At 33.5% G+C, this 14,615-nt stretch overlaps 1 long non-coding RNA gene across 1 annotated transcript in view; it reads right to left on the bottom strand.

Moving 5' to 3' along the window:
• Window positions 1-9,441: 9,441 nt before the first annotated feature.
• Window positions 9,442-14,615, bottom strand: part of LOC148305498 (uncharacterized) — a 58,022-nt gene continuing 52,848 nt past the window's right edge. The window contains exon 4 of the long non-coding RNA XR_015838153.1: window positions 9,442-10,158. This is a non-coding gene — a long non-coding RNA (uncharacterized LOC148305498). The remainder of the gene's footprint in view (window positions 10,159-14,615) is intronic.

The raw sequence follows: 14,615 nt of genomic DNA, 5'->3' as shown, positions 1-14,615 counted from the left end.
TGCAATCGAAGAGAGAATCTCCCCAATGAGAATCATCACTTAAATAAATGATTATCATTCACAAGGCCCGACGATAATGATTAACTCACGAAAATATGAAGCCCCAGTTAGTTCTGATTGTATTATAAATAACATAATTCCATGATAAAGCGAGAGGCCATCCAATGCCACATCCGCTAGGTTATGAATGAAAATGCCCGCGTCCTGTTTCAAATTTGGGGCGATCGTTTACGCAACACATATGATATTAATATGCCGTCTGCGTACCTACACTATTTCACACTAACGTCTCGTTGCGTCTCAAAAGGATAGGCGGAGAGACGCAAAGAGACAGGGTCATCCCGTTCCTAGAATTCTAGAAGAAGAAATAAGCCTGCGATATCCTAAAAAGTTTAATAACTTTTCTTTATTTTTAATTAAAGTTTTGCTTGGTAATTAACGCGTTTAAAAAAATCTATTGTGATACGTGTTTCCATGCATTTTGCATCCTTTTTAAACACCGTAGATACGTGAAAATGTTACGGAATGCGAGGTAACACGTGTCACAATAGGTTTAAAGAAATAGTAGTATTTCCCAGGTAAAACTGAAATCAAAAATGAATAGATATTACCACAAAGTGACTGCCGAATCAATTAGTGAAACATTTTTTTAGTCAAGAATACATGGATTTTTTACCTGTCTTATACTATGTTACAAATAATCCTTAAGAACTTTTTAGGAATAAACTTTCCATATTAGCCAAAACTACTGGTTAACTAACAGCTATGCGATGCCGTTGTACGAAATACTTTAGTGATGTGGTTCGAGTTTAAACTTAACTTCAAGTGAACATAACCGTTGAAATTGAAGACCTAAGCGATTCTTGTTATATTCTATTTATTTAATGATTTTTATATCGTTTTTATAAGCGACAGCGATTCTATTATGTTTATTTAATGAAGGTAAATTTGGAAAATAGTACTTAAATTAGAATAAAGAAATCTAGAATCGTTTTACATTTTTTTTTAGTATAAGAGAATACATTGTTTCTCTCACTAGAGTTGACTCGATATGCGTTTTTTGTTAATTAAGATTGATTAAAATCAACTTAGTATGTAATAAGGTGATCTTGCATAATTTCGCTGGAAAAATGCTGCGAAAACATGATTAATTTACTCTCGCTTCTATGCTGAAAACGTTGACTTCTCAGTTTTCATTGAAACAGAGTGATAAATAACTGAAATAAAATTAAGCGGTGTCTGGGTAAGACATTATATATTCAATCGTTGAAATGTCTACCAGACGACATGCAAACAAAGACACTGTGTACCCTTTAGATCGTGTTAAAATAGTTTGTTAGATTTGGCAGTCAATGATCTTTCGCGACTAGACACTTCTCAAACACGCGACAGACAGAAATAAAACCGGGAAATCAGAAATAAAACGATTAACTAGTAACGCATCTCGTACATTGGCTCATTAGCACGGCTGCGCTCTGGAACTACACAGCGTCTCGTGACCAGCCGACTTCGGCCGCGGCCACGGCACTCAAACGTCAAAAGAACGTCGTATTTCAGGAGGAAAATGGTCATTTCAAATTTTCCATAATATCTGAAAGCGGTTTTCAGGAGATGGAAACGTAAAAGAGATACTGACAGATTAATTCAGGTAAAACACCTGTTTACCTAATAGGTAAAACACCTACCTGTGAAGGTTCTTGCTTTGCAATGATTTAAGAAACCGTATGCAGATATCTCTAGTTTAATCGGCGTATATACCCTGAGAAGCACTAGCATGGGCGCATGCCTTGCAATGATTTAATAAACAGTAATTTTTCCAGTTTATCTGCGTGTATACCTCTAAACATACCTGCATAGATGCTTTGGAATAGTTTTAGAAACAGTCTGCAGATGACTTCAGTTTAATTGATGATATCTTTAGATACTCTCCATCTTATTTTTCTTCCTTGTGACCGTCAATAGTATTTAATTACATTTTCTTGTCAATTTGATATCCCTTTAACTTTAAATAAATATCTTTTAACTCCGTACTACGCGTGATCAAAATTATGTTAAATAAAAACAGTGCAAGATTGCTACAGAAGAAAAAAACAAAAAATAACAGATGTAGGATTCTACGAGGATGTATATTACATATCTGAGAAGAGTTAAAGGGGACGTAGAAGATAGTTTGATCGTGAGGAGCCAGAACCATCCCTTCTTGCATCGTTATCAGAAATTGAGTTCTGAAACTAAAAAAAAATTAGAAAAACCGAAAAGATATGCGGCCGACGACCTTTATTTGATCGTCTACGCAATCCAACGGTATTTTTTATTTGTCGATCCCGCAAATGTTTATGCACCAGTCCTCGCTTTATTAAAGTGACAGTGCTACGTAAAGCAATCGGACACTGAAAGAATGGTTAAATGGAAATATTTGGGAAGTGTGAATGACATCCAAAATAATATGAAATAATATCCAAAAAACTTGATACCACCTAATCAATGAAAACCTCAAATGGATAATATGAAGGTATAAGTAACCGGAGAGCATAAAAGTTAAGGAATCTAAATAAATCAATCCCTGCGAGGGCGGTATAAGGCTGTTATGCACGATTCCATCTTTATCTTTGAAACATTTGATATATTCATTAATAAATGAAAAATAACATACGATCCCAGAGAGTGTGCAACTTTCTATTGTGTTTGTGTAGGAAGGTATTCGTGTATCAACACAGGAAATAAAGTAGGTAGTCGAAATACGGTCCTACGCATTTCCTATAATATCCACTGGCCGTCAGTTCAAAGCGTTTTATAAATTAATTACATTTGGTCTGAATTCGAAACCACGAGATTCCACTGACTTACGAAACAGATAATTAAGGTTTTCGCCTTCAATCTTGTTAGCGTAAAAACTACTTCCACGATATACTGTAGGATGGAAAAATGGGAATGAAGGATATCCTCCGTTTATTGATTTTACGTATGGATGTCCCGCGATATTGTTCCACACCAAGGCAAAATTAATGGTGAGCAAATATTGTAAAAATGGCACTGTTGAAAATAGAAAATCAATCACAATTTCATTCAAATGAATAATTTTGCATAGGTAAAAATAAGTTGTAAACTATAACCACCATCATTTTACAATCTTCAAGTCATTTTTCAATGCCAATAACATTTGTCAAAGGTATGTCGAATGTATTATTCGCTCTTTTTTATTACAATTCAATCGTCTTCTGGGTTTTGGGTTGATTTCGTAGGTCTATTCCGAAATGTTTCTTAGTAAGGTTTCTTCTCAATATTCGGAGAAACTTGATGTTTATATGGTTAAAATAATTGATCGTTAAATACCTTTGATAGTCAGTAAGTCTTATACTAATTTTGTGTGAACCCGTTCAGAAATAAAATCCAGGACATCGTGTAATTCTGTAAAACTTGATAACTACTACACTTCAGAGGCGGATTTTATCGCGAATTTTTATCTGATGTGCTTGCTTGTATCTTTAACTTGCCGCACCTTGAATATGCCGCCCAGAGGATTTCCTCGACTCGGTGTTCGTCAGGGACGGCCCTGGTTTCGCTGTCACCATCGTGTTTGATAATGTCGTCACACTGGTATGTGGGAAGACATCCGGCGATTGCTAACGGTTCCAGGTTCCACTCTCGGCTGGTTCCTGGAGGTGTTGATAGGTGGGTTTTTATTTTCAGGTTTCTTCTCCATCTCCAAAGAAAACACCTACCATTTCCTGCGCGGCGCCACAACTTCCGGTGTCCTAGTCTAGTCAGCCCACGACGGCCTTGTTACAACACGTGGCTGTTGAAAAACGTTTCAAAATACGTCGAAGAGGTGCTTAAGAAACCGTATATGCCAACACTCCTGACGAATAACTAAATTTTAATTGGTAAAGATATTACAAATTAATTCGCTTAAACAGTTATTAAAATAGTACCTACTGTCGTATTTCAAATATACAAGAAGTCTCAAATAAATATTCACGTTAAGGTTTGGGTTTGAAGGCCTTCAGTTCGTAATCGATTCAACAAATTTACAACACTGTTTCGAAAGAACCTGAGCACGAAAATGGATACTTTAGAATATTGGAGGTTCTCTTAGTTATTTTTTGTTATCATCAGAGACTTATTGTTACGATTGGCCGCGCCTAATATCTGGCCGCCCTAGGTCCGGACCTACGCGGTCTTATGGCAAATCCGCCACTGATTAGGGTTGCTAACTACCCTATCGGTGTCACCATGGGCAATATTGATTATAGATTATACTTTACATGTAGTTACTAAAAAGGCATTAGTAATAGCTATTATCTTTCCTTGCAATTGTGTTTCAATACCGAAATAAGCTTGAAATAAAACACGTTATTGCATGTTTGGGAAATGAGGACTTTCTAAACCAGCGAATGTGACGAAAGCTTTCAGTAAACCTAAAATATTCAAAATAAAAATAAAATACTTGTATAAGACCACTTTTTTATTTATTGATATAAACACGACTAGTTTCGAGAACTACAGATATTAACATCGTCAGGTGAAAATAAAAACAAAGCTTATATTTTTATGTTTATCTGTAGTTCTCGAAACTAGTAGTATTTACATGAATAAACAAAAGTAGTCTTGTACAAGTATTTTATACGTTTACATTTAAATCATCTTGTTCAATCTATTCATCAATCTATTGACCTGCCTTTTGATTTTTGATTTGATTTTGATTTTTTTGTTGACGTTTAGGTTTATTATAGATTATATTTTTAAGCGAAATATTTCGAAACCCGAGATTGTGATTACACAAGTACAAAAATGCTCGCTTCCACCTGCAGATCGAGGAGAGTCAAAAGTCCTTACAGAGTGAATATTTCCTATAATAGTAATAGTTCATACTAGGTCTCCATTTTAGGCAGTTCCGCTGTGGGTAGGCAGAGCGGCTGCGGTCGTGGGCCGGACTGGGGGGGCGATCTCAACACTAATTACGGACTGTCAGAATCAACATTCCGCCATTTATTGGAGTGCTAAAAGTCAAAAATCATCCGTGGAGCCATCGCAAGAAGCTACACACCTCGAGACATATTTTGACGTTTTACTAGTGTGAAGATTATGCTGTAGCATTTTTCAGAACCCAGTGGATATAACGTATGTGTAAATGGTAATATATTATGTACTGTGTCATTGATATATCGTATCAGTTGCAGTTGTATTGGTTCCATGTATGATTCCGTCTGGGTCAACATAAAATCAAGTTATCCATTAACGTCCATCAACTTTCGAGATAATGCTGCGAGAAAAATAGATTTAATTATATTTTTTTTACAAGTGGAACAAGGAAGTCAAAATGTTTTGTACTACTTGTATCTAACTAGGCACTATACAAAGGAGCTTTCATCTAAAATAAAGTTAACTTTAAATACCTTAAAATTCATAAAGTTTGTTTTAGTCAATTGAAATCCTTTCTTTTTAAATTAAAATTATATTTGGTAAGTACCACTATTTATTAAAATCTCAAATAAGTCGTATCGCGTTGCGTTCCGCATCATTTTCAAACACCGCGAAAATGAAGTAAAAATTAAAAAAAAAATGGATAGATATTCACACAAAATGACTGCCGAATCAATTAATGACATTCTCTCATTTCGATCACATGTTTAGATCATCGAATTGCGCGAAATATAATTGACCGCCCACTAAAGATAACTTCTCTGATTGTGTGGAATAGTCGTGAGAGGCATTGGCATTTTACTACACAAACATATTAAGTGCAGGTCGCGACTGTGATAAGTTAAAGACTTGGTATTTATCTTGAATGACGCCTGTACAGCGTAGTGTGATAATAATAATGCCTAAGTGAAAGTTATTCTCCGAATTTTGGAACGGAACTAGAGTCGAAGAAAGGCAAAAAGCACATTTCGTTCACATTTTTCAGCAAGAAAAAAAATTGAATTAGTATGCTGTTTTTTTACGCAATTTTCATTATCAACATCATTAGGGCCAAGGCCTTCTTTGTCTTTGAATACACAACATTGTTCAAGCGGATATAACAGTATATCTGCAAAAAAATTCAAAAGAGAGAAGAAAATGCTTAATGAGATTAGGTTACGTTTCGATTTTATTAAGTTAAGTTTTTAGTAGCGATTTTTTCTCAACACAAATTTAGAAAGCAAAGGATATTATGAATAAAATTGATATATCACAAATGCTCAAATACGCCTGACATTAGAAATCGTTTATTATTTCTTTATGTGTAGGGTTATTCCGGAATCACTGTTTTTGTAATTCTGTTATCGTAAACATAATTCGCATTTTTCCAACTTCAAATACATTTCAGAAACAATTTTGGAGTAAGTATGTTTAAATCTTTGTACCTAAATACAACATAAATACAACAAAAAATAAGTATTAGTTAGTGCTTAGTGCGAAAACTATGGATTATTTTGACCAACAGACTGATATAACTATTATGTAATTTACAATCACGATAACGCTACATAAATAAAATATCGTGCATTGAAGATCTTAAGATGCAGATGATGAAAAATGGTAGAAGAAAAAATAATACGTGAAGTAAATTATTTAATCGAAAAATATAATTTTTTTCACAAATAAAAATAGAAAAATCATAATTTCTCCATTAATTCCTCATATCGCTGGAAAAATTATAATCCGTTCCAGGATTCGAACCCGGATTCTCTGATTACTGTTCACCCCTTTATCTAAAGGTACAGTTGTCTTTTATTACGTATATCTTTGAATTGCCGTTTATTCTGGGTAAAATAATTGGTTTCAAATTAATTTTTCAAAACGATCATTGTATTGAAAACTTGACAAAATCAGATATGACAAATACTTAAAAGCTCTCGGGTAGTCAAAATAATCGACAGGTATGTAAGAGGAAATGCATGAATTTCAAAGAGGCGAGGAATGATTGCAAAGATATGGTAATGTGTCGTTCTAATCTCTCTGCCTACCCCTGCGGAGTTTGTTCGTTAGTTAAACATTATTGCTACGTAAGAATAAACGTTTCGTGCTTTAAAGTATACTAGTGTGTGAGGCTAAGTCAATAAACCATTCACATCTCAGAAATTTGCCGGCGTAGACGATACACAAGGCAGCCACAAAGAGATCAGTATTTTTAAAAATAAATATCAAAGGAATTTGTAACAAATGAATATTTATATCGATTAGTTGACTCTCGAATACCTCGAAAGCAAAACAGTATTCTAGAATAGCTAAAACATATGTGACCTAATCCCGTCCCACGCGAAGACTAGAATCTCCACTGGGATTAAGAAAAAATGCGAGCGGGGGAGCTTTCGATTTCGGTCGCGTGTGTCGTCACCGTCGGAGAGAGGAGACATTTGCGGAAAATAATAAAATAATGTCCGCTTTTATTTCTTGGCCCGCTGTCCCCTCTTTCCCCTTCATTTCTAGACTCTAGACGCTCTAGACTCTAGACTGCGAGATGACCCGATTTCCGTCGTTCGGCCATTTGGCTCGAGACACATAACTTATCCTTTTCAAAAGTAGACGATTTTTTACGTGACAATTTGCGGTTCTATGTGCGAGAGATAAATTCTGTTTATAGGTGTCTCAACTCGATATGAAACATCTATCGTTCCTCTTTATATGAACGAAGATGGAAGGAGGACGGTAGATGATTTTTTTTCTGAAAGAAGATGGAAGTTTGAGCATCCTGGCATTTGCCTGGCTTAAGCGATCACTTTATACACTTGTGTAACTCAAAAATAATTAATAATTGTATTATGAGCTAAAATAATAAAAATGAATTTTCTGGCGTTTCTCATGTATGTGATTATAATCCAAGATTCGGACCTCTTATACATAAGGGTTTCTGCTCAGTAAAAAAGCTTCTTTTCATCTCACTAATAGATGTCTCTAGTGAAGTTCTAGTGATTCAAGAACAAAGTTTCTAAATTGGTTCATATATATAGAACTTCCAAGAATTTCAGTAGTGTGGTTGTCAATAATGGGTAGAATTGGTGAATGTTACACGTAAGTAAAGTGATCAATTAAATCAGCATATGACGGTCGTCAGCCCCGTAAATGCCCAGACTTCCATATTCTTCTTCATCTTTGATGAGATGTCAAAAAATAATACTTATGTAACTCCATTATTGAACATTCATATTACATTAATTTTTGTAACCTGTAAGTATACGTGCAATGGTCTCGGTAAAAGTCCGAAAGTAATGTTCAAAATATCTACACTAATTAGTGAATGCGTTTTATTTTCACTATTATTCTAGTCCAAGACTTGATTCATTTTCTCACAAATCTTTTGTAAAAAGTTAAAAAAAATTTTTATTAACTTTCACTAAAATCTTGCTCGAAATCCTATCAAAACTGTGAATAATGGCGACATTTTTATTATTATTAGATTTTCATGGTTAATTAAAATCTCCTGGTTGTTTCTGGATGAGATTGTATGTAATGCAAAAATAAATAAATAAATTTTAATCATAATTGTTTTTATGCGGTCAATCCTTATATTAGTCAGATACCAAATTTACAAAAAAAGGAAAATATGAACGAACGAAAGAATAAAAATAAAATCAAATTAATAATCCAAACACTTGTGCTCTAAAAATGGTACGCAAGTATGTTTCAAATAAGAAAAGTAATAAAATATGATTAATTGCGCAGAAAATAAAGCTATATATAAATATAGCGTTAAAAAATAAAATTAGCATTCTCACCTATGATATTTGCGAGAAACTAGAACGATAGAAATGAGTCAGAATTTGGCAACGAGACGCGCAGTGCAAAAAAAGACAGAACTCCGGCAGCGAGTGGGTTACACTTTATACCTATGTTGTGTATATACACTTTATATCTTTATTGCCATACACTTTATACCTATGTTGAGTGAGTATCTCACACTTTATACCTATGTTCAGTATTATACACTTTATACCTATTTGAATAACATACACTTTTCTAGCGAGAACAGAATGCTAGTATCTTGCGTTGCTGGTGGAGCAATTGGGTCGTAGAATGTGGTCACCAGACATTTTCGTGTTTGTCTAGACAGTCACTCACACAGCCTCGCGCGCTCGTGCTCACTAAATGGACAAAGAAGGTTGCGCAATTTTCGCGGATTTTATTTAGTGACACCGGTTTACCGCTACACAGCGTTTGCCTAATTTTCTTTTGCGTACCTATCGCTTGTTTCAGATATATTCAACAACAACAAAAAATTCAACAACTCAATATTTTTACCATTTTATATTAGTAAGCAATCAGGTTTTGTTGACATCGACGTTACCTACCAGTCTGATGATATCGGTGGAGACGAAACCTGACAATTGATCATGTAAAAAAGCGGAAAATTAGTTGTTTGATTCCTATATTAAATGATTTATAATAAAAACTAGATTGTGGTCTCGTGGTTAATATCGCGGACTTTGAGTTAGAGTTCCTTAGTTCGAGCCCACTCTATTTTATTTTTATTTTTCATTTTTATTTTTTATCTATCATTATACGTAATCATCATCCTATTATACAAATTTATCGATATTATTTTTATTATTTTTTAGATCACTTTGTTTCGAAAGATCGATAAAAATAAATTCAAAAATTCAAAAAATGGTATAGAAAACTCGCGCTATATGTAGAAAAAATACATCTTAGTTCTATTTGTACAATTTAAAGGTAAATTAAAATTTTGTGCAATTTATAAGTAAGTGAAAACACGCCATTTTTTTGTCCGAAAAATGAACTCAGGGTCATTATTTACTTACCAAGTAGACAAATTTATTTGTAAAATAAGTAAACAAATTAAGTTAAAAAAAGTAAATAATAAAATAACAACTACTTATTTGTTTTTAGTTTTTTCGATAAAAGCTGAAAAACCCATTAAGTCGTTGTTAAAATGAAGTTCCACCAATAAATGTAAGGAAAGAAAAATAATTTAAGAAAATATTTCGGTGAAATTTTTAAAATATAGAAATAAAACACATAAAAGAAAAACAATATCATGAGTAATGATATGTGTTTAAGGTTTTTTTTTGTAAATCGCAAACAAGAAAACAAAAAACATATTTAAAATGATTTTTATAAATGATTCCATGCAGTGATACCAAAAATAATTACCTTTGGTTGCAAGTACTATTCTTATGTCCAAGGGCGTTCTTCAGCACACCAGGAGAAAATTATCTGCAAAAAGGAAAAAATACAAATAAATATAAGTAAACATTTAAATTAAGTATTCACGATAATATTGGTAATAAATTAATCGGAAATATTTGTTGATTTGGCGTTTAATTTGTAGAACTCCATTTTAATTTATGTATTTATTTTTAAATCAAACACAATTTTTTTGAGTCTCTTCTTCTTTGTGTGCCTTGTTGGGTCCCCCCAAAGTTGGCTATCACTATGGCAAAGGTTCGCGATCCTGCGCCGTCCGGAACAACTCCTCCACTTTCATTTTCAAACGAATTCGTTTGAAAATGCCATAACTAGGCGAAAACACTGTGACAATATTAATTGTTTTGTATTTTTTAAGTAAAATACAGCTTAGTAGACTCAAAAAGTGCATGTTGGTCTTCGGGTCGACCAAAAAAAATCGCATGTGTTAAATATTTAGTGTAGTTTTAAGTGTGCAAATGGTGCTATGGTGGTGAGGGTGGTATTGTTTGCATGCTGTAGTAGTGATTGTAAATAAAATTGAGTGTGCTCAAATATTTTTTCTAAAATTCTGGGTTTGGCTCCACTTAGGAGTCATTTATTTATATATATATATATATATATATATATATATATATATATATATATATATATATATATATATATATATATATATATATATATATATATATATATATATATATATATATATATATATATATATATATATATATATATATATATATATATATATATATATATATTTTGATATCTCAACAAAGATGAAAAACGATCACTTAAATTAGTTTACAATCTGTCATAGGCTATTTTAAGTGATAACTTTACACACGTATAATATTAACCATTATATTGGGTAGAATGGTGAATGATAAACGTGATTTTAAAATACAATATTTCCGCTCGACATCATATTCTTAATACCAACCCTAATGTATGGAAATAAAACATGGAGTTGGCAAAAGGAGAATGAAAGCACTAAATCCGATAACTCGAACGAATGTGCGGCAAAACTGCAAGACTGAAATAAGCAATGTCGATGAAATGAAGAAAGGTATCTTGAGATGGTTTGGACATGTGGAACGAATAAGTAAGGAAAGAACGGTAAAATAAATATATGGGGCTAGTGTAGTTAGAAACAGAAGAAGCGGATGACAGAGGATAACTTGTCTTGATTCAAGTATTAAAATACTTTACATCTTAGGGTATGTATGAGTAGATGGATGAATGCGGAAGAGACAAAGAATGTTTGCAAAAGGCAGTGATTTGGAGTTCTATTATCTCGGCCTAGGTCCGCATGGAAGGGACGTGATGATAAGTAACATTTAATAGAGCTTTTATAGGTGCTATGGCTTCATATTTAAAAACCAAAGAGCTTTTTTCGTGCGCCAATGATGATTATTTATATGGGCATCTCCGAATAGATGTGTAAAACTGTCCTTAGCCGCGAAGAGGGATATGTGGATGGGGAGAGTTTACATTATGATATTTTAGGGATTTCAACATATTGAAATTGAGATAGTAGTCATTTATTGACTCTTTATTTTTTCTTTCTCATTTGCAACAGTTTTGCTGGCCTATGCTTACGAGATCTGTTATATTTATTAAATGTGAATCGTCAAATTGTTGTACGAAACATCAGAAATCAAACTTGCAGCTCTCTTACAAATTACTGAGCTAAGGTAAGGTATTTGAATAACCTGTGCATGAATATTTACATGCATTATACAAAATGTTACGCTCAAGAGTAAAACATACGTTTAGAAATCAGTTACACTCAATTTACAAAATAATTTGAATGTACTCAAAATACTTAATAATAATACATGTAGGAACACGATGGTAGTTCAACGAACGGTGAACTATTTTCTCTGGCTGGAATGTATATATATTTTTACATTTTATTTAATATGTAATCATCCGTATGGGATTATTACTTACGTAATAAGAATAAACTAAATACGAATAGAATGAATTCAGTCAAAATGCGATCTCTCAGACGAATGTGTTTCAAAAGGTTGTATGACGGTCATACGATGACGAAGAAAGAACGTAATGCTGAGATAAGCAAGATGAAATGGCACAAAGTGAGTGCAGAATCAATTAAAAAATATATCTACAGTATATATCTAAAAACTAACTAACTAACTTACCATTACGCCGCTACCCCGCAGGGGTAGGCAGAGAGAATAGAACGCCACACCACCCTGTCTTTGCAAACACTCTTCGCCTCTTCCACGTTCATGCATCTCTTCATACATACCCGCCGATTGTTACGACTCCTAACCTGACCACTTTCAAGTATTTGGCATACCTGATCGTGCCATGTTTTATTATCTACCATATTGTATTATAATAAAAACTACATCTTTTACTAAATTTGTTTAAAAATTGAACTCAATTTAAGAACATCTCTGTAAGATATTATAATATAAATAAAATCAAGCATCTTACAACAAGTTTTTGGATCCATGTTTTAAGTTGACACTTGAATGAAGCAATATTGGAGCTGGCATTTAAATATTGGAACATGATCACAGCATTGAAATTTGGAGTTAATTTAAACACACTGTACCTTAAAACACCACAAATCTACAAGAACAGTTAAACCACACCTTGCGTGTAAATCTGACAAACACTTTAAGTAGGTACTACGCACAAGTTTAATATAAACACTCGCAAAGATATATATCTACGCACTAGCAATCAAGAACAAATATTTATGAAAACACATATACGCATTAGGATTAACATTCTAAAATTCAACAAATCACGAATAGGTAAGCACCAGAAAATAAATGGAAATAGTCTACAAATCACATAAACACAAAAGGAAATAAAACAAATCTTTATAATACGATTGTGTAGTGCGTACTTTCATAATATGCGCACTTTAAATGAAATAAATAGAAATATTTATACATTGGGTTCTTCACTTCGATATTACGATTTTTTTAAACCGCTTTAATTATTTTTCATTTGAATAACTTTTTTTAAATAGCATTATATCACAAAATAAGCGTTTAAATCTGTTTTTATGAAAATCTAAATGAGATCAGTGGAAAACAGTGAATCGAAATATAAAATTCAATCCACAACATAATCAAATATATTAAATACATTATTTTTGACATCTCAGCAAAGATGAAGAAGAATATGGAAGTCTGGGCATTTACAGGGCTTACGACCGTCATAGGCAGGTTTAAGTGATCATTATACACACTTGTAACATTAACCAATTCTGCTCATGATTGACAACCACACTACTCTAATTCTTGAAACTTCTAGATATATATTGATCAAACTCGTAACACAATATGCGCGAGTCCACTAGAGACATCTATGGTAGGATGAGGAATGCTTTTATTAAACAGAGACTTTTTTTATTTTCACGTGAGGACCGAATCCTGGATAATATTTACATACGTTCTTCATCTATGTTGAGATGCCAAAAAAATGTAAAAAATAACTCCTAATTGGAGATAATCCATATCTCAAGTATTTGGACACACTCAAAATGTTCTAAATATATGTTTTTAAAGTTAAACTTTAAACAAATCACAAATTCTCGCAGAAAACTGAATTCAAATATTCAACAAATCACAAATACGCCACAAGAACAAAATTTAAATACTAGACAAATCACAAATGCGCTTTAGGAATAGAATTCAAATTTTAAACAAATAGCAAATACCCACTAGAACTTCACGAGTCCGACGTTCAACAAAGCACTATCGTAGCAGTAAAACTCTTTAAACTAGATTCACAATCTTCGCACTCGAAGCTGGGAGAATCCGGCACAGGAGAAAAAAAACTGGAAAGAACTGCTAGCTTTGCCAGTCGACAGTTTCTCATCCACGTATGCCAGACTAGATGAGCGGTCGAATGCCAAATGGAATCCCCATCCGACTCCAACATGTCTGAGGCCGCTGAATCTGGTTTGGTTGCAACATTATTCGTTAGCTGGTACGAAGCATTCCGTCGCCACTGGTCGGACGAGGTGACAGGTTGCTAAACAGAATTCCTGAGCACCAATGCCACATTACCAAGTTCAAATTTCTCGAGCCCAGATTTACGCTTATTAATCACCATATGATATTCAAATTTACACTCGATTTTGAGTAATGGCATTTGCTCGCGCTAGGGAATGTTAATTGCGAATACCTGAAATGTACTAAGTATGTAAAAAAGATTACGGCAATGTATAGCGGAGACAAAAATAGAAATTGTAACAATTATAACAAAGGCTGAACTAGGCTTAATTGAAAAGATTAAGGTGATATGGACATGTGGAGCGTGTGGATAACTAGAGAATGACTAAGAAAATACATGTGGCAAATGTGAGCAGGAGAACAGAACGAAGAACAGTACAATCAGATCAATCAGAACCTAAAATCTGGTCGAGTGTATTTCATGACAGAAGAGTGTGGCGTTACATCCTCTCTGCCTACACCTGCGGAGAAATGGCG

This window comes from Brachycentrus maculatus, unplaced genomic scaffold (assembly GCF_059751285.1).
Source record: "Brachycentrus maculatus isolate JH-2025_06_01 unplaced genomic scaffold, ASM5975128v1 h1tg000272l, whole genome shotgun sequence".
Taxonomy (NCBI): Eukaryota; Metazoa; Arthropoda; class Insecta; order Trichoptera; family Brachycentridae; genus Brachycentrus; species Brachycentrus maculatus.
Note: the sequence above shows the minus strand (reverse complement) of the source record. Positions and strands in the feature narration are given on the sequence as shown.